The sequence below is a fragment of the Orcinus orca genome, chromosome 12 (assembly GCF_937001465.1).
Source record: "Orcinus orca chromosome 12, mOrcOrc1.1, whole genome shotgun sequence".
Taxonomy (NCBI): domain Eukaryota; kingdom Metazoa; phylum Chordata; class Mammalia; order Artiodactyla; family Delphinidae; genus Orcinus; species Orcinus orca.
Window position 1 is genome coordinate 87,209,837 of NC_064570.1, and position 20,071 is coordinate 87,229,907.

At 37.7% G+C, this 20,071-nt stretch overlaps 1 protein-coding gene and 1 long non-coding RNA gene across 4 annotated transcripts in view; one reads left to right on the forward strand and one right to left on the reverse strand.

Moving 5' to 3' along the window:
* EYS (eyes shut homolog) overlaps window positions 1-20,071 on the forward strand; it is a 1,673,869-nt gene that overhangs the window by 928,302 nt on the left and 725,496 nt on the right. The window lies entirely within an intron of this gene.
* Window positions 15,850-18,075, reverse strand: LOC125960635 (uncharacterized). 2 transcript variants are annotated; one of them, XR_007470501.1, is made up of 3 exons: window positions 17,996-18,075; window positions 16,902-16,963; window positions 15,850-16,022 (listed from the first exon to the last, which is right to left on the reverse strand). It is a non-coding gene; the product is annotated as an uncharacterized LOC125960635 (long non-coding RNA). The 2 variants fall into 2 exon arrangements; XR_007470500.1 differs by lacking the exon at window positions 15,850-16,022 and adding an exon at window positions 16,168-16,303.

The window sequence follows — 20,071 nt, forward strand, 5'->3', positions numbered from 1 at the left end:
TAGGTAAAGTTTTCATGCCATTCCCTTAAAGTTCAGGAGGATGGTCCACCTGTGAACATGGGTATGATAAGCTGATGTGATCCTATGTCTAGTCTGTTAGGGCTGCTACAACAAAATACCACGTACCAGGTGACTTATAAACGACTGACATTTATTTCTCATGGTTGTGGAGCCTGCGATGACCAGGAAAAAGGCAGTAGCGATTGAGGGTTGTGAGAACCCACTTCCTTTGGGGCTGTCTTTTCCATGTAATCTCACATGTCAGAATGGGCTAGCTAGCTCTCTGGGATCTCTTTTACAAGGGCACTAATCTCAATTATGAGAGCCCCAACCTCAGGACCTAACCATTAGGTTTCATTTGAATTTGGTTTCACTACGAGAACTTTGAGGGGACACAAACATTCCCTCTATAGCACCAACATGCTAGAAATCCCAGGTGCTTATTACTCAAGGTCTAAAGATGCCTGCCCAAGTCACAAGAGTAAACCATCAATTTAAAAACACCTCATGGTTCATATTAGCCTCTACCAACCACCAAGACAAAAATGTTTCCACATGTTAAAATATAATGTCCAGAGGCCCCAGGATGCTCGCGGGGTGTGAGGTGACAAAAGACAAGCCAGGAGAGGAGAGAGAGCCGACCCCAGCACAGGGAGCCGGGTTGGGGGTGGGGAGAGTTCAGTCCTCAGGCTTCCCTCCTGCTCTTCCCGCACAGACCGATGCTGGCAGCAAGGGTTATGCGCTGGCTCCGAACACTGACCCCACCCAAGCCCTACAGCCTGCAGTGGGAGCCTGGTGACCAAGACTCTGGTCAGGTCCTCATTTCTCTCAGGAAGTCTAATGGGGATGGACAGAGTGCATCATAGACAGAGGGACCAGTCCGTGTAAAGGATTGGAGGCAGAACAAGCCAAGAGATTTCGGGAACCTGGGGTCCATCCTATGTCCCCCAGGGAACAGGAGGTGTTAGGAGTGTTGAAATAAATTTCTAGGCTGGAGATGGAGCTGCTTCTTCCCCAGAATTCTGTTTCTGTAAATGCTCCACTTGACCAGAATTGCAGTATATCCAGTCAACACTGCCCCCCAAACTTATGTCCTGTTCCTCAATCTTGCTAAATAAGGTCAGATAAACCACCCCAGCCAATCGTGCCCTGTTTCTACCTGCTACCTGTAAAGCTCTAGAAAACTGGCTCTTCCCCTAAATCCCTCAAGAAGACTGCTCCCCTGCTTGGGAGGCTCTGGACTCCCCCAGTCCATGGCTTGTTCCCCTTGAATAAAGAGACATTGAACTCGTTAAAAATAAATTAATTAATTGATGACCAAACTTACGGGAATGGTTTCTCCAGAAGCCTCTACAAAATTATCATCTTTTTCTATGTCTTGAACAATGCAACAGATGTTAGAGTTTGAGAAAACATTCAGGAAACGGCACCCCTCTCCCCCATGTGAGACTGAAGTAAAATAAGAAATTGACAAGTGGTACATGCAAAATCATAGCTTCACCTTTATTACCAATCAAGCTACTTCCAGAATGTACCTTGAATCTGAGAGCAAGGAAGTTACTGAATATCAAGCCAGAGACTCAAACAGCCTTGCTCACCCGGTTACTGTTCACACTGGACCAGGAGAGGCTGACCTGCACAGAAGCAGGCCACACCTTTAACCATGGAGCAGAAGAAGAGAAGTTTATCCCCAGAGCCACCAGAAGGAGGGAGGACAGGGAAGGACCTGTTTATTTCTCATTCTAAGTGAACAAAACAGGTAATCATCTCATGCTCCCATGGCACATGGGGGGAAGGAAGGAATTTCAGTCTAAGGAAACTTCCCCCACATGCAAGAAACCACCAAGGTTGAGAAAGCAACATCCTTCAGAAACCCAAACTTTCCCAGTTTTTTGATACCCTTTACTTATTTTCAGCCACAGTCTTGATTAGCCATAGGGTCTAAGTGTTTTACTTTTTGAGACGAGAACATCTTGTTGTAGAGCTTTACACATGCTTTTTGGGTTATTTAGCTTTATTGGAATATGGCCATGCCTAGTCCTTTACATGTTTTCTATGGCTTTTCACGCTACAGCAGTAGAGTTTAATGATTTCAGCAGAGACCCTGTGGCCCACAAAGCCTCAAATACAATATTTGCTCTATGGTCCTTTACAGAAAAGGTTTGCCAACCACTGTCCTAGACAATAGGAAATACCTATTGTTCATCTTCAAGTAACCAGAAGAGCTCTGTGATCCCACTCATTTAATGGGGAAGGTGGCTTGATGCTGCTGTCACTAAAAGTCTGATTTTTAGCTTGAAAGATTCGGAAGTATTTTATTGCAGAATTAGAAAGAAATTCTTTGAAGAGTACACATGAGAGGAAAACATAGTAAGGAATCTGTAGGTAGAAAAGTTGTTCTAATTGTAACAATCACTTTCCATCAGATGTTCACTCCTACTAGATGCAATTTGTAAACAAAGAATTGTCCTTAAATCTTTGTGTTAAATATAATTTGGGTCTTTTTTGTCTTATTAGTTATAAGACAATAATAGCAATACCAACAAACCTAGTAATAGTTGCACATAACACTGATAAAATACCTATATGTCATGCAGTTATAAGCATTTTACTATATTAATTAATTTAAAATATATGAGATTAGCAGTGTTATCTCCACTAAACACATGAGTAAACTGAGGCACAAAGAAGTTTTTTGCCCAGAATCATACAGATGACAAAGCCATGATTGAAAAAAATGATAAACTATCCTCTTAAAAATTACATCCTTGGCTGACTTATGCATATGTAGGCAAAGACTTTTGAAGGGAATCATTTTTGGTGGCCAATACTAATTAATTGAGAATAAACTAATATATTGATAATGGATATTTGAGTCCCCAATGTCCATGTGCTATTGGCTACCTAAGCCAAAATATTTACTCTGTCTTCCTTGTATGTGATTGGTTCAGGAGTGGGCAAGCTAAGTCACCTTAGACAAGTGAGGTAGGACCAACTTGCTTGCTAGTTTCCTCTTTTGCTAATTTTTTCTGTGTTTCATTGGATAAGAGCTAGAAAATACAACTTTGATTGCTTCTGGAAGCCACTGAACGAACTGACTCTAGGATAACCTTGTGTTAGGGAAACAGAAAACATGGGAGTGGAGCTGAAACAACCAATCCTGAGCTTACCTACCTCCTCTGTCCTACCTGGATGGGAACATATGCATTAACTTATTTTTAAAATGCAGATTGAGTTAGATTTTGGGGGGAGACTTACTACTGAAAGTGTCTTAGCTTATAAAACATTAAATCAAACTGTAAATTCTTGAGTGTAGGGACCAGATGTTAAGCTCCTTGACTAACATATTTAATACTTTGCATAATGTAAATGTTCCCTAGTGGCTTAGAAAGCTGGACTGATGCACTTAGATATAGTGGAATGAACACTGGATCAGGGTTCTTGCTTTAGCTTTGTGTCTAAGATTGTGAAATTCTTTGAGGAAATTAATTTAGGTGTCTCAACCTGTTTCTTCTTTTGAAGATGAGTGATTTAAATATATACTCTTTCAGGCTTAACATTCTGTGATATGAGATTAAGCTGAATTTATAATAATTTCATACTGAAATCTCTAAAGAGATTTTCTTTTATTTACATCTCAAGTCAGGCCCTACACACACACACACACACACACAATAATGTGAAAAATTAATACTGACATTTGAGTTTGCTGGTTGTTTGCATTCTCACTGAAAAGAAACTTGTAATGTGTTTTCAATAGCTTGTTATAATTATAAAAACACACATACCATTAAATGCATTCAGAACCAAAAATAATCATATTTAAGAAAATTATTCACCTGAAATATTGGACTTTCTAAAGAGTTATAATTATATAAACATTAAATGATAACAGACATCAAGATTATTAGTGAAAATGTGGTAGAGTCTGACTTTAATTTGAATCAAAACTTGGAGAAAACAGTCTTGAGGAAAATCTTGATGGCAATAATCAGTGTAACTACAACACAACTTGAATAAATACGTGTCTTTTGTTTAATCTGTTGGCCAGAAAATTAAAATGTATATTGCAGTTTATAGTTAGTATTTATGCAAGAGCAGTAAAATAAGTGTCAACCAAATTAACAAGCTGATTGTGCCAACAACAAACCTCATTTTAGCTAAACTGGATTTGACAAATTGTATGACATTCTGCCTGGTAAACTTGAGATTTATAATGTTTACTGCTATCAACAATAATGAAACAACAGAGAACTTCAATATCTGACATTTTAATCTGTATATTTCACTTTTCTTCTTGCTAATCGATGCTAAATTCTGAAATATATTTTATGTCTTGTTATCCTTTTAACTACTTAGTTTTATGTAGTCTTATTTTTTCATTTTAACATCTTTATTGAAATATAGTTGCTTTACAATGGTGTGTTAGTTTCAGCTTCACAACAAAATGAATCAGTTATATATATACATATGTTCCCATATCTCTTCCCGCTTGCGTCTCCCCCCCTCCAACCCTCCCTATCCCACCCCTCCAGGCGGTCACAAAGCACCGAGCTGATCTCCCTGTGCTATGCGGCTGCTTCCCACTAGCTATCTACCTTACGTTTGGTAGTGTATATATGTCCATGCCTCTCTCTCGCTTTGTCACAGTTTACCCTTCCCCCTCCCCATATCCTCAAGTCCATTCTCTAGTAAGTCTGTGTCTTTATTCCCGTTTCACCCCTAGGTTCTTCATGACCATTTTATTTTCTTAGATTCCATATATATGTGTTAGCATACGGTATTTGTCTTTTTCTTTCTGACTTACTTCACTCTGTATGACAGACTCTAGGTCCATCCACCTCATTACAAATAGCTCAATTCCGTTTTCTTTTTATGGCTGAGTAATATTCCATTGTATATATGTGCCACATCTTCTTTACCCATTCATCCGATGATGGACACTCAGGTTGTTTCCATCTCTGGGCTATTGTAAATAGAGCTGCAATGAACATTTTGGTACATGACTCTTTTTGAATTATGGTTTTCTCAGGGTATATGCACAGTAGTGGGATTGCTGGGTCATATGGTAGTTCTATTTGTAGTTTTATAAGGAACCTCCATACTGTTCTCAATAGTGGCTGTACCAATTCACATTCCCACTGGCAGTGCAAGAGTATTCCCCTTTCTCCATACCCTCTCCAGCATTTATTGTTTCTAGATGTTTTGATGATGGCCATTCTGACTGGTGTGAGATGATATCTCATTGTAGTTTTGATTTGCATTTCTCTAATGATTAGGGATGTTGAGCATTCTTTCATGTGTTTGTTGGCAGTCTGTATATCTTCTTTAGAGAAATGTCTATTTAGGTCTTCTGCCCATTTTTGGATTGGGTTGTTTGTTTTTTTGTTATTAAGCTGCATGAGCTGCTTATAAATTTTGGAGATTAATCCTTTGTCAGTTGCTTCATTTGCAATATTTTCTCCCATTCTGAGGGTTGTCTTTTGGTCTTGTTTATGGTTTCCTTTGCTGTGCAAAAGCTTTGAAGTTTCATTAGGTACCATTTGTTTATTTTTTGTTTTTATTTCCATTTCTCTAGGAGGTGGGTCAAAAAGGACCTTGCTGTGATTTATGTCATAGAGTGTCCTGCCTATGTTTTCCTCTAAGAGTTTGATAGTTTCTGGACTTATATTTAGGTCTTTAATCCACCTTGAGCTTATCTTTGTTCATGGTGTTAGGGAGTGATCCAATCTCATACTTTTACATGTAGCTGTCCAGTTTTCCCAGCACCACTTATTGAAGAGGTTGTCCTTTCTCCACTGTACATTCCTGCCTCCTTTATCAAAGATAAGATGACCATAGGTGCGTGGGCTTATCTCTGGGCTTTCTATCCTGTTCCATTGATCAATATTTCTGTTTTTGTGCCAGTACCATACTGTCTTGATTACTGTAGCTTTGTAGTATAGTCTGAAGCCAGGGAGCCTGATTCCTCCAGCTCCGTTTTTTGTTCTCAAGATTGCTTTGGCTATTCGGGGTCTTTTGTGTTTCCATACAAATTGTGAAATTTTTTGTTCTAGTTCTGTGAAAAATGCCAGTGGTAGTTTGATAGGGATTGCATTGAATCTGTAGATTGCTTTGGGTAGTAGAGTCATTTTCACAATGTTGATTCTTCCAATCCAAGAACATGGTATATCTCTCCATCTGTGTGTTTCATCTTTAATTTCTTTCATCAGTGTCTTATAATTTTCTGCATACAGGTCTTTTGTCTCCTTAGGTAGGTTTATTCCTAGATATTTTATTCTTTTTGTTGCAATGGTAAATGGGAGTGTTTTCTTGATTTCACTTTCAGATTTTTCATCATTAGTGTATAGGAATGCCAGAGATTTCTGTGCATTCATTTTGTATCCTGCTGCTTTACCAAATTCATTGATTAGCTCTAGTAGTTTTCTGGGAGCATCTTTAGGATTCTCTATGTATCGTATCATGTCATCTGCAAATAGTGACAGCTTTACTTCTTCTTTTCCGATTTGGATTCTTTTTATTTCCTTTTCTTCTCTGATTGCTGTGGCTAAAACTTCCAAAACTATGTTGAATAAGAGTGGTGAGAGTGGGCAACCTTGTCTTGTTCCTGATCTTAGTAGAAATGCTTTCAGTTTTTCACCATTGAGGACGATGTTGGCTGTGGGTTTGTCATATATGGCCTTTATTATGTTGAGGAAAGTTCTCTCTATGCCTACTTTCTGCAGGGTTTGTATCATAAATGGGTGTTGAATTTTGTCAAAAGCTTTCTCTGCATCTATCGAGATGACCATATGGTTTTTCCCCTTCAATTTGTTAATATGGTGTATCACATTGATTGATTTCCGTATATTGAAGAATCCTTGCATTCCTGGAATAAGCTCCACTTGATCATGGTGTATGATCTGTTTAATGTGCTGTTGGATTCTGTTTGCTAGTATTTTGTTGAGGATTTTTGCATCTATGTTCATCAGTGATATTGGCCTGTAGTTTTCTTTCTTTGTGACATCCTTGTCTGGTTTTGGTATCAGGGTGATGGTGGCTTCGTAGAATGAGTTGGGGTGTATTCCTCCCTCTGCTATATTTTGGAAGAGTTTGAGAAGGATAGGTCTTAGCTCTTATCTAAATGTTTGATAGAATTCGCCTGTGAAGCCATCTGGTCCTGGGTTTTTGTTTGTTGGAAGATTTTTAATCACAGTTTCAATTTCAGTGCTTGTGATTGGTCTGTTCATATTTTCTATTTCTTCCTGATTCAGTCTTGGTAGGTTGTGCCTTTCTAAGAATTTGTCCATTTCTTCCAGGTTGTCTATTATATTGGCATAGAGTTGCTTGTAATCTCTCATGATCTTTTGTATTTCTGCAGTGTCAGTTGTTACTTCTCCTTTTTCATTTCTAATTCTATTGATTTCAGTCTTCTCCCTTTTTTTCTTGATAAGTCTGGTTAATGGTTTATCAGTTTTGTTTAACCTTTCAAAGAAACAGCTTTTAGTTTTATTGATCTTTGCTATCGTTTCTTTCTTTTTTTTTTCATTTATTTCTGATCTGATTTTTATGATTTTCTTTCCTTCTGCTAACTTTGGGGTTTTTTTTGTTCTTCTTTCTTTAATTGCTTTAGGTGCAAGGTTAGGTTGTTAATTCAAGATGTTTCCTGTTTCTTAAGGTAGGATTGCATTGCTATAAACTTCCCTCTTAGAACTGCTTTTGCTGCATCCCATAGATTTTGAGTCATCGTGTCTCCATTGTTATTTGTTTCTAGGTATTTTTTGATATCCTCTTTGATTTCTTCAGTGATCACTTCGTTATTAAGTAGTGTATTGTTTAGCCTCCATGTGTTTGTATTTTTTTTACAGATCTTTTCCTGTAATTGATATCTAGTCTCATAGCGTTGTGGTTGGAAAAGATACTTGATACAATTTCAATTTTCTTAAATTTACCAAGGCTTGATTTGTGACCCAAGATATGATCTATCCTGGAGAATGTTCCATGAGCACTTGAAAAAAATGTGTATTCTGTTGTTTTTGGATGGAATGTCCTATAAATATCAATTAAGTCCATCTTGTTTAATGTATCATTTAAAGCTTGTGTTTTCTTATTTATTTTCATTTTGGATGATCAGTCCATTGGTGAAAGTGGGGTGTTAAAGTCGCCTACTATGAATGTGTTACTCTCGATTTCCCCTTTTATGGCTGTTAGTATTTGCCTTATGTATTGAGGTGCTCCTATGTTGGGTGCATACATATTTACAATTGTTATATCTTCTTGGATCGATCCCTTGATCATTATATAGTGTCCTTCTTGGTCTCTTGTAACAGTCTTTATTTTAAAGTCTATTTTGTCTGATATGAGAATTGCTACTCCAGCTTTCTTTTGGTTTCCATTTGCATGAAACACCTTTTTCCATCCCCTTACTTTCAGTCTGTATGTGTCTCTAGGTCTGAAGTGGGTCTCTTGTAGACAACAAATATATGTGTCTTGTTTTTGTATCCATTCAGCCAATCTGTGTCTTTTGGTGGGAGCATTTAGTCCATTTACATTTAAGGTAATTATCAATATGTATGTTCCCATTCCCATTTTCTTAATTGTTTTGGGTTCGTTATTGTAGGTCTTTTCCTTCTCTTGTGTTTCTTGCCTAGAGAAGTTCCTTTAGCAGTTGTTGTAGAGCTGGTTTGGTGGTGCTGAACTCTTTCAGCTTTTGCTTGTCTGTAAAGGTTTTAATTTCTCCATCAAATCTGAATGAGATCCTTGCTGGGTAGAGTAATCTTAGTTGCAGGTTTTTCTCCTTCATCACTTTCAATATGTCCTGCCACTCCCTTCTGGCTTGCAGAGTTTCTGCTGAAAAATCAGCTGTTAACCTTATGTGGATTCCCTTGTGTGTTATTTGTTGTTTTTCCCTTGCTGCTTTTAATATATTTTCTTTGTATTTAATTTTTGACAGTTTGCTTAATATGTGTCTTGGTGTATTTCTCCTTGGATTTATCCTGTATGGGACTCTCTGTGCTTCCTGGAATTGATTAACTATTTCCTTTCCCATATTAGGGAAGTTTTCAACTATAATCTCTTCAAATATTTTCTCAGTCCCTTTCTTTTTCTATTCTTCGTCTGGAACCCCTATAATTCGAATGTTGGTGCGTTTAATGTTGTCCCAGAGGTCTCTGAGGCTGTCCTCAGTTCTTTTCATTCTTTTTTCTTTATTCTGCTCTGCAGTAGTTATTTCCACTATTTTATCTTCCAGGTCACTTACCCGTTCTTCTGCCTCAGTTATTCTGCTATTGATCCCATCTAGAGTATTTTTCATTTCATTTATTGTGTTGTTCATCATTGTTTGTTTCATCTTTAGTTTTTCTAGGTCCTTGTTAAATGTTTCTTGCATTTGTCTATTCTATTTCCAAGATTTTGGATCATCTTTACTATCATTATTCTGAATTCTTTTTCAGGTAGACTGCCTACTTCCTCTTCATTTGTTAGGTCTGGTGGGTTTTTATCTTGCTCCTTCATCTGCTGTGTGTTTTTCTGTCTTTTCATTTTGCTTACCTTACTGTGTTTGGGGTCTCCTTTTTGCAGGCTGAAGGTTCATAGTTCCTGTTGTTTTTGGTGTCTGTCCCCAGTGGCTAAGGTTGGTTCAGTGGGTTGTGTAGGCCTCCTGGCGGAGGGTACTAGTTCCTGTGTTCTGGTGGATGAGGCTGGATCTTGTCTTTCTGGTGGGCAAGTCCACGTCTGGTGGTTTGTTTTGGGGTGTCTGTAGACTTATTATGATTTTGGGCAGTCTCTCTGCTAATGGGTGGTGTTGTGTTCCTGTCTTGCTAGTTGTTTGGCATAGGATGTCCAGCACTGTAGCTTGCTGGTTGTTGAGTGAAGCTGGGTGCTGGCGTTGAGATGGAGATCTCTGGGAGATTTTCGCCATTTGATATTATGTGCAGCTGGGAGGCCTCTTGTGGACCAGTGTCCTGAAGTTGGCTCTCCCACCTCAGAGGCACAGCACTGACTCCTGGCTGCTGCACCAAGAGCCTTTCATCCACACTGTTCCTTAATTTGGGATGATTTGTTGTCTATTCATGTATTCCACAGATGCAGGGTACATCAAGTTGATTGTGGAGCTTTAATCCGCTGCTTCTGTGGCTGCTGGGAGAGATTTCCTTTTCTCTTCTTTGTTCTCACAGCTCCCAGGGGCTCAGCTTTGGATTTGGACCAGCCTCTGCGTGTAGGTCGCCAGAGGGCGTCTGTTCTTTGCTCAGACAGGACGGGGTTAAAGGAGCCGCTGATTCAGAGGCTCTGGCTCACTCAGGCGCGGGGGAGGGAGGGGGACAGAGTGCGGGGCGGGCCTGTGGCGGCAGAGGCCGGCGTCACATTGCGCCAGCCTGAGGCACGCCGTGCATTCTTCCGGGGGAGTTGTCCCTGGATCCTGGGACCCTGGCAGTGGCAGGCGGCACAGGCTCCCCAGAAGGGGGTGTGGATAGTGACCTGTGTTCGCACACAGGCTTCTTGGTGGCGGTAGCAGCGGCCTTAGCGTCTCATGTCTGCCTCTGAGGTCCGCGCTCTTAGCCGCGGCTCGCAGCCGTCTCTGGAGCTCCTTCAAGCAGCGTTCTTAATCCCCTCTCCTCGCGCACCAGGAAATAAAGTGGGAAGAAAAAGTCTCTTGCCTCTTCGGCAGGTCCAGACTTTTCCCCGGACTCCCTCCCGGCTAGCCGCGGCGCACTAACACCCTGAAGGCTGTGTTCACGCCGCCAACCCCAGTCCTCCCCCGGTGCTCCGACTGAAGCCCGAGCCTCAGCTCCCAGCCGCGCCCGCCCCGGCGGGTAAGCAGACAAGCCTCTCGGCTGGTGAGTGCCGGTTGGCCCTGATCCTCTGTGCTGGAATCTCTCCGCTTTGCCCTCCGCACCCCTGTTGCTGTGCTCTCCTCCGCGGCTCCAAAGCTCCCCCGCTCCTCCACCCACAGTCTCCACCCGCGAAGGGGCTTCCTAGTGTGTGGACACTTTTCCTCCTTCACAGCTCCCTCCCACTGGTGCAGGACCCGTCCCTATCCTTCCGTCTCTGTTTATTCTTTTTCCTTTTGCCCTACCCAGTTACATGGGGGGTTTCTTGCCTTTTGGGAGGTCTGAGGTCTTCTGCCAGTGTTCAATATGTGTTCTGTAGGAGTTGTTCCCCGTGTAGATGTATTTCTGGTGTATCTGTGGGGAGGAAGGTGATCTCCGCGTCTTACTCTTCCCTTGCAGTGTTTCTTGATTCTGATGTAGTCTTAAACTAAAACATTGCACAAAGATTGACTTTTACGTCATTCTTTCCATTTTTAAGGGTTAGAATTACTGTGGAGAAAGTTTTTTTTTGTTTGTTTTTTTAGGTCCACAAGAAAGCCCATAACTAAATTGTTTGCAAGTTGGAATAAAATTTGTCAGTGGATCTTTTAAGGACAGATTTGTTTAATGACATATTTAAAGATGAAGATTTGATATTTACTATGGCACCTGGCAGCACAGTTGTGAATGGTTAAAATCCATAGGAAATAAAGGAAATAAAGATTTCATATGTGAAATAGCAGACATTTCTTTAAACTCGAATGAGTACTAAACAAGTCACTAGTGTTACTTACATTCACATCAGAGAGGGTGAATGAAAGAGCATTTTTAGAGTTAGAACAATTACTGTTTACTTGGAGAAGGTTGGCCATGATTTCTTCAGTGTGAGGCATAACAATGAAGTCATGAGACTGATTTTCACACCAATCTGAATGTTCACTTCAAATGCTGCATTTCAAATTCCCATTTTGGCAGCAATATACTTGCTCTGTTTTAAGTATAATTGCTCAAAATATTTTCATGAGCCTCCACTGCCATCAGTGGTCATTTAACTCCCTTTGTGCAAAGTAAGAAGATGCAAAAGATAAACCTTTGTTGTATTATACCACTGAGATTTGGAGGTTGCTTGCTACTGAAGCATAATTTAGCCTATCCTGAGAGAGTCAACATCTAAGGCAGAATTATGTATCTATTATAAAACAGTGTCAATACAACTGTTCAAACTGTTTAGAAACTAGTTTAATTTAACTGGCTTAAAATACTTTAATTTCTCTCTAAAAGTGGGATGGTACAGTAGCCTGAGACAAGGTAAAACCTGAAGAACAAAGAAAGCAATCTAAAATTTGGAGAAAGCTAGAATTTAAAGACAGAAAACCAAGGGTTTTCATGCTCAGGGAATGATGCTTTGCCTAGTGTGATGGGACAGTGATTGCCCAGGGCAGCCAGCATTTACAGGAAGAAATTGGCAGGAGCTGGTGATAAAGGACAATCATGTAAAGTAAATGGTAAAATTTTTAAAATGGTATTCTTTGAAAAGTTGAATGTCACACTAAATTGTTTGGATTTTATTGGGTAGGCAATATCATGAGGTAGGAAAGTGACATGGTCAAAACTGTTTCAGAAGAGTGATTCTGCAAAAGGGAGAGAATGCTAGAAGAGACTTGATCATCAGGTCAGGTGAGGAGGGTATCACAGTAGTTCAGACAAGAACTAATGAGAGCCACGATACCATTAGAAGAAGATAAAGTACTATGATCTTTATTAAAGAACTATTTAGAGAACTAATCTCTTAATTATTAATTCAAAGCACTTTCTACTATACCACATTACCTGAAGAATAATTGCTCACTGTATTGATTTACATTTTGATAACATAAGAAAAATATTAAACAATATGATTTCAGCTAGTAATATATGACACAATAAACTTCAGGGAATACGTTATGTAGTACAATTACGTTACTCTCTAACAATGCTGCCTTCAATTAGTTTACATATAAAAAAGTAAACTCCATACTATTCTATTGTCATAAAACCCTGAAAAATAATATAGAATATTTCTATGAAATTGCCTTGATTACTTTTGTGTCCTTATACATTCAGAAGATTTTTTTTAAATTAAGATAAAATCAATTACTGTCATTATAGTATAGAAGGTTTCTGTATACGACAGAGTTACACTTAGTTACACATATATGCTCTCAAAGCCCTAGTTTCCTCAACTTAAATTGGGATTACAACAGTGCCTACTTCAGATGATTATTATGGAGATTAAAGAATTCCTGTAAAGTACTTCATATATTATCTGACATAGAGTAAACTATGCAAATATGAGTAATACTAATATTATTAACTAATCAACAAGTTGTTAAATAGAAAGAACTGAAGAATGGGTCATTTAATGTTATTACACATACTGGTAATAATATATTTCCATTTAAAGAGCTTTAAAGTATAAACAGAAATCTTAAAACATTGAAAAACTAAAATTTTCTTAAATCACTTTATTTCCATTAATTCAACTAATTTTAGTAAGCATCTATTATGTACATTGCTCAAGGTCCTGAGCTAGAAAGAAACAAAATAACAGTTTTAGCCCATAAAATTTTATATCCAAATGGTAAATATTCAAACAATAATATAACAGTGGAAGTATTGGGTGGGCCAAAAGGTTCATTTATTTCCCGTAAGATGGCTTTAGTAGCACTTAGTTGTCTTTAACTTCATTCAAAACAATTTTGTTAGATTTTAGGTGACAGCTGTCATATCAGCATGCATTAAAAAAAAACTTATCAAAATTGGTAAAGTTTTCTGTAACCATTTTAATATTGAAGATGGAAGGAAAAAGGCAATATTTTTGCCATATTATGCTTTATTATTTCAAGAAAAGTAAAAATGCAACTGAAACACACAAAAAGATTTTTGCAATGTATGGAGAAGGTGCTGTGACTGATCAAACATGTTAAAAGTGGTTTGCAAAGTTTCGTGCTGGAGATTTCTCACTGGACGATGCTCCACAGTCGTGTAGACCAGTTGAAGTAGATAGCGATCAAATCGAAACAATATTGAGAACAATCAACGTTATACCATGCGAGAGATAGCTGACATACTTAAAATATCCAAATCAAGTGATGAAAATCTTTTGCACCAACTTGGTTATGTGAATAACTTGATGTTTAGGTTCCACATAAGTTAAGTGAAAAACAAAAACAAAACAAAATCTCTTGACCATATTTCCACATGCGATTCTCTACTGAAATGTAATGAAAATGTTCCATTTTTAAAACAAATTGTAACGGACAATGAAAAGTGGATATTGTACAAAAATGTGGAATGAAAGAGGTAATGGGGCAAGCGAAATGAACCACCACAAACCACACCAAAGTCTGGTCTTCATCCAAAGAAGGTGATGTTGTGTATATGGTGGGATTGGAAAGGAGTCCTCTATTATGAGCTCCTTCCAGAAAATCAAACGATTACTTCCAACAAGTACTGCTCGCAGTTAGACCAACTGAAAGCAACACTTGACGAAAACCATCCAGAATTAGTCAACAGAAAACGCATACTCTTCCATCAGGATAATGCAAAACCACATGTTTCTTTGATGACCAGGCAAAAACTGTTACAGCTTCGCTGGGAAGTTCTGATTCATCCACCTTATTCACCAGATATTTGCACCTTCAGATTTCCATTTATTTTGGTCTTTACAAAATTCTCTTAATGGAAAAAATTTCAATTCCCTGGAAGACTGTAAAAGGCACCTGAAATGTTCTTTTCTCAAAAAGATAAAAAGTTTTGGGAAGCTGGAATTATGAAGTTGCCTGAAAATGGCAGAAGATAGTAGAACAAAAGGGTGCATATGTTGTTGAATAAAGTTCTTGGTGAAAATGAAAAATGTGTCTTCTATTTTTACCTAAAAAAACAAAGGCACTTGTTGACCAACCCAATATTAGACAAACGATAATAAAATATAGCTAATGACACCACCTAAATGCCGTTTTGAATTCAAGGTAGGGTTTTATAAAGAAGTTCAGCATTTGTGTTGAGATGACAAAAAAATCAGTTCTCTAAGAATACAGTTAATAGAAAACATTCTACAGAAGTAGAGAGGATGGAAACAGGCATGCACAGGAGCATGAATATATATCAGCTACACATTCTGCTTTTGCTGAAGTCCAAGTGAGAAGAGTGGTAATAACAAGGATAGAAATGAGAGGTTTATTTTACAGACAAGAAAAGTGATATTGAAAAACCATGACCCATTCATCCAGTCAATAAAAGAGCACTGATTTGAATATAAGTAGTTCCTGAAACACTTCTGGTATTCTACAATGCTTCCACTTTCAAAGATCTTTTTTTCGAACCACGTATTATCAAACATGGAACATATGTTTCCTTTTGAAGCAATATTTTGGTGCAGTAGTAAGTTTCTCAGCCATCCCATTGGCTCTATTGTAACGTTTCTGAAATATTTATGAATAATACCATGATTCACCATTGTTTCTAGTGAAAGACACTTATGAATTGTAAGCAGAAGCTTCAGAGGTACATCTCCTAGGACACTACAGTGAGTACAGGGGAAATGGGGACTGGCAGTGGGCTTGTGGGAAGTTACATTTGTCGATAAGTCATCAGACAGCATAAGTCAGGGACCAAATTGTTTATAGGCTATGGGTACAAAATGAGTTCAAAGTGATTATATCCAAACATTCCTTCCAGTTATAAAATTCTATGATGCTAAGACTCCAAAACACAAATGGCAATGTGAGTTAATGGGGGGATTTCAAATAAAATACAAGTGGCATCCCTGTGCTCAGGTAGCTCATTCTCCAGCAGGTTAGATAGTACACATGTGCTGGAATTAAAAAATGAGGATGCAAGTGCAACATAAAATACTTAGGAGGCAAGAATGTTACTGAGTCCAAGCTCATACTGCTTACCACAAAACAGGCCGATAAATCAAGAGATGAGTTCCTGGGGCAAGGAATAGCGACTTTATTGGGAAAGCCAGCAGACTGAGAAGATGGTGGACTCATATCCCAAAGAACCATCTTGTCCAAGTTTGGATGCTAGTTACTTTTATAGAACAAAGCGGGGATGGTGAAGAGGTAAAGCAAAAAAGGCAATAAGTGGTTGCAAATATTTACTGGTTCTGGCCAGACTCCAAGGGGATGTGTTAATTCTTCCTTCTTGTACCCATTCACAGGTGGGCCCAGTCAGGATGTTACCTGTGAACTAAACAAAGGTATTTTAGCTTAATGTTCATTGTATGGGAGGCAAGGTTCCTAGAGATGAGCAATTATGTATACTTGCAACATGCCTTTAGTGGTTAACTTGTAGCAAAAGCAATAGAATACAAAGGTTAAAATAAAATAAACAGATCCAATATGGAGTCAAATTTGTTTTTCCTTGTTACAAGAAGAGAAGAAAGCATCACTTTTAATTGGAGAACCAAGAACAAGTCCACAGAAGAGGTGTGATATGTAGAGCCCCTGAAGCGGGAAGTACAGATTGCCCTGTAAAACCAGTGGGAACCTGTGTGAGGGGCTTGGTGAGTTGTTAATAAGGGACTCTTTTGAAGAAAGGGAAGGCATGAATGTCTTATTTTTGTTATATTGGAGAATCAGGTTTCTGTATTCCACTGAGGGTGTCCTATCCCTTTATAGTACTGAATCATTGTTAGTAGATTTAACACATGCATTTCATAGAACTATACCTTCCCCAAACCATTTCAAGTCAGAGGCAAATTGAATGGCCTCAATTGTTCAGTCCTATGTAAGATATTTTGGCTAAATACTAAGTTTTAACATGCAATGTGCTTTTTAATGTCAAATCTAAAAACCTGTACAAAAGTTGGAAAATATGGGTATAAGTGTTCCCTTATGACCCATTTACATACCTCAGAAGCAAATAACTTATTTTAAACTGATACTGGCTTGCATCACTTTGGCAAAAATAATGAATATAGACAAATGACTGGCATAATAGGGTCCTCTGAAATAATACGAGCAGTGGGAAACCAAAGAAATTCAAAATGAACAAATTTCTTCAATTAATACAAGGTAAAGAAAATATACATTTTCTATGCTTTTTCACTCTCTGCCAGTGAGTTACCTTGGATACACCCAGAGATCTGGGTTTGTACTAGTCCATCACTCTGAAAGTGCTCTCCAAATCTAGAAGCAGGGAAACAAACATCTTACTTTAAATAAGATTAACTTATCACATATCCTACTGTTATTCATTCACATATTAATGTAGCAGCCCTTCATAGAGGATTAAAAATGTGACACACATTAAGGTAACTTGCAATCTAGTGTTAAAGATAGACATACAACTAGTTAGTGGTAGTTAAGGTGGTAACTACAGCAGGACTACAGGCATAGAGGGTAATGAGGAGGCATTAACAATTTCTTCCAGAGAGCTAATTGAACACTTCCTGGGCTGAATGATATAGTGAATTTCATTTAAAAAAATTCAGAAGAGTGGTGTATTTGATACAAGAGGCTTGCAAATTAAGTAAGGTTGTTATTATTCTCATTTTTAAAGAAGAGTTATTAAGGCTTCCATTTTCTTTTTTTTTTTTTTTTTCTTTTTGCGGTATACCAGCCTCTCACTGCTGTGGCCTCTCCTGTTGCGGAGCACATGCTCCAGACGCGTAGGCTCAGCAGCCACGGCTCACGGGCCTAGCCGCTCTGCAGCATGTGGGATCTTCCCGGACCGGGGCATGAACCCATGTTCCCTGCATCGGCAGACGGACTCTCAACCACTGTGTCACAATTTTTAAGTGACTTTCTTAATATAACAGGACTAGTAAGAGGCAGAACATGGACTAGGACCCAATCATGATGGAAATAGTTGCCTTATATTGAATGTTTACTATATGCCAGAGTCTGAGTTAAGTTCTCAATGTTTTGGGGGTTTTATTTTTTTTCAATTAATATTCATAGAAACCTATTAAGTAGAACCTATGTGTGGAGTATACTGAGAAACAGAAAAGCAATAAATTGGAAGAGTATGTTAAAATGATTTCGATAATAGATACAGCATGAGAAAAGTTGACAAATTAAAGAGGGACGCTGGGAAAGAACTGTAAGGATTCATGAACACAAGGATGTCTTTGGTAATCTAAACCCAATCATATACTACTGACTTGATTGTAGTGTAGAATAAAAAAGAAAAATATTTATAAATCCATGTTTTCTCACCTATTTTTCAGTTGGGCATTGCCTCATGGCAGGAGACCCCAGAAGAAATGGCTCCATTGTCCTGAATGCCTTCCCTGCCTTTACCAAACAGAGGGGTCCACAAAAGAGTTAGGAGAGATAACAATTGCAACAACACAACTGCTATGTTATTTTGTAACTGTGGAAAATTGAAGTTTTAGTAAATTACCCAAAGTCTCACAGTTATTAAATCGAACCTAGGTTTTCTGACTACAAAACTCAAATTGTTTAATCATTATACTTGATTGCTCCTTTTATCACGCTAAAGCTTAACAAAGACTTTCTGCTTCTAACGTAGGTTTTCCAAACAGTCTATACATGAAAATTTACCACATCAAATTAATTCTGATGACACTGGTAATTAACCATGGCCATCAATATTAATAGCAGGAAGTGAAAATAGCTATGGTCTGTGGTCCCTTTCATTGTGGAGTATGTGAATTTATAATTAATTTGATAAACTTCTACAATATCAATAGGACTAAGAATCATTTTTAAAGCCTTTTCCTGTATTCATTCTATGATTCTAAGCAATAGTCTTCCTGAGGAAAGAAAAATAAATGAAGGTTGAGTGACTGAAAGTAGGAAATAATGTGTTTTGTTTCCTAGTTATCTTTTATTCTAAAACATAAAAGCAAACTTCCATGGTATTGCATATTTGTATTTTCATTATACTTTAACAACGGGGAAACAGTATTTAGTATTTATGTGAGCCTTGTCAAACAAATTATGAATTCATATGTATAAATCACCAAAATATTAGCAGGTAGTTATGTTAGTAAATAAGAATAAGTTCGTTATAACTCTGCAGTGGGGAGAGCACCACACTGATAGAATCTTAACAGTATCCCAGTAGGGAAGTTAGAAGCAGGATAATGACAGGGCTATGGGGAAGGGGCGAGCTTAAAATGATTGAAGGAGAGGGTCTTTAAAGTTGGGGAATTGAAAGTGGACAAAAATGGGAATATAATAATTTAGAATTAAGGGACACAGTTAAGCTAAGGTTTTGAAGCAACTCCTGATAAGCAAACTATTGCTTGATAAGTAAACTGCTTTGACCAGATGAGCAGAAAATTGGTTCTGATAAATTGACCTGTAGGAATGTCCTGAAGGAAAAAGTGAAGTTATTTAATGGTTCACAGTCTTATCTTTCCAGCACAAAGTTTTCCTGATATCAACAACTAAGTCATGTTACCAAAGGTGAGCTACAGTCTTCTCTAAATTGTGTTGACAAAGGTGGCTCCACCTTATGGGAGACCCATTCAGGCTGGTGATCCACCAGACTCAAAATGGGGAGCCCCAGAGGGCTTCTTTTATCCTACTAGTACTTATTTATAGCATTGATTACATAATTAATAGCTTACTATAATTCTGACATCTATCAAAAGGAATTTAAATAATTTTTAATGTGAAAAATAGGCACATGGTCTTTTAGTTACTGTTTATTTTTGTTAAAATGTAATCTACATAATAGTATTTGTGATTTCTCAGTATTTACTTGTAAGTGACCTTAGGATTTCTATGTTTTTGTAATCATGAATTCTATTTTTTTAATTTGTTAGTGCTTAAGTGTGTTAGTTGAGAAACTGACAACAGACTGACTTATGTATACCAATTACTATTATTTCTATTTATTCATACTAAAATAGTTACTGATAATAGTATTTTATGTGCCATGAAATTGGGTAAATATTTCACATTCAAATACAGTATAAAAGAAATATGCCACTAAATTTGATGTTATTTCAATCCTTAATCCCCCAAACTATATAAAGTTACAAGATAAATATACTTAGAGTTTTATTAAATTATAGTTGAATCTTTTACTTTTTAGAAATTTTTATTTTCTTCCATATCTTCTTTTGCCTAACAACTATGTTAACTAATAAAAGAAATTCTAGATAACAACTACCATCATGATTTTCTTTCAACAAAATAAATAGTAAGAAAAATTAAGTCTCAAAATTATCATTTCTGATGGCAAAATTGTGGGCCAAAATTACAAATAAAATTACAAATTAATTCATTAAAATATACTCTTTCATCTTGCATCAGATA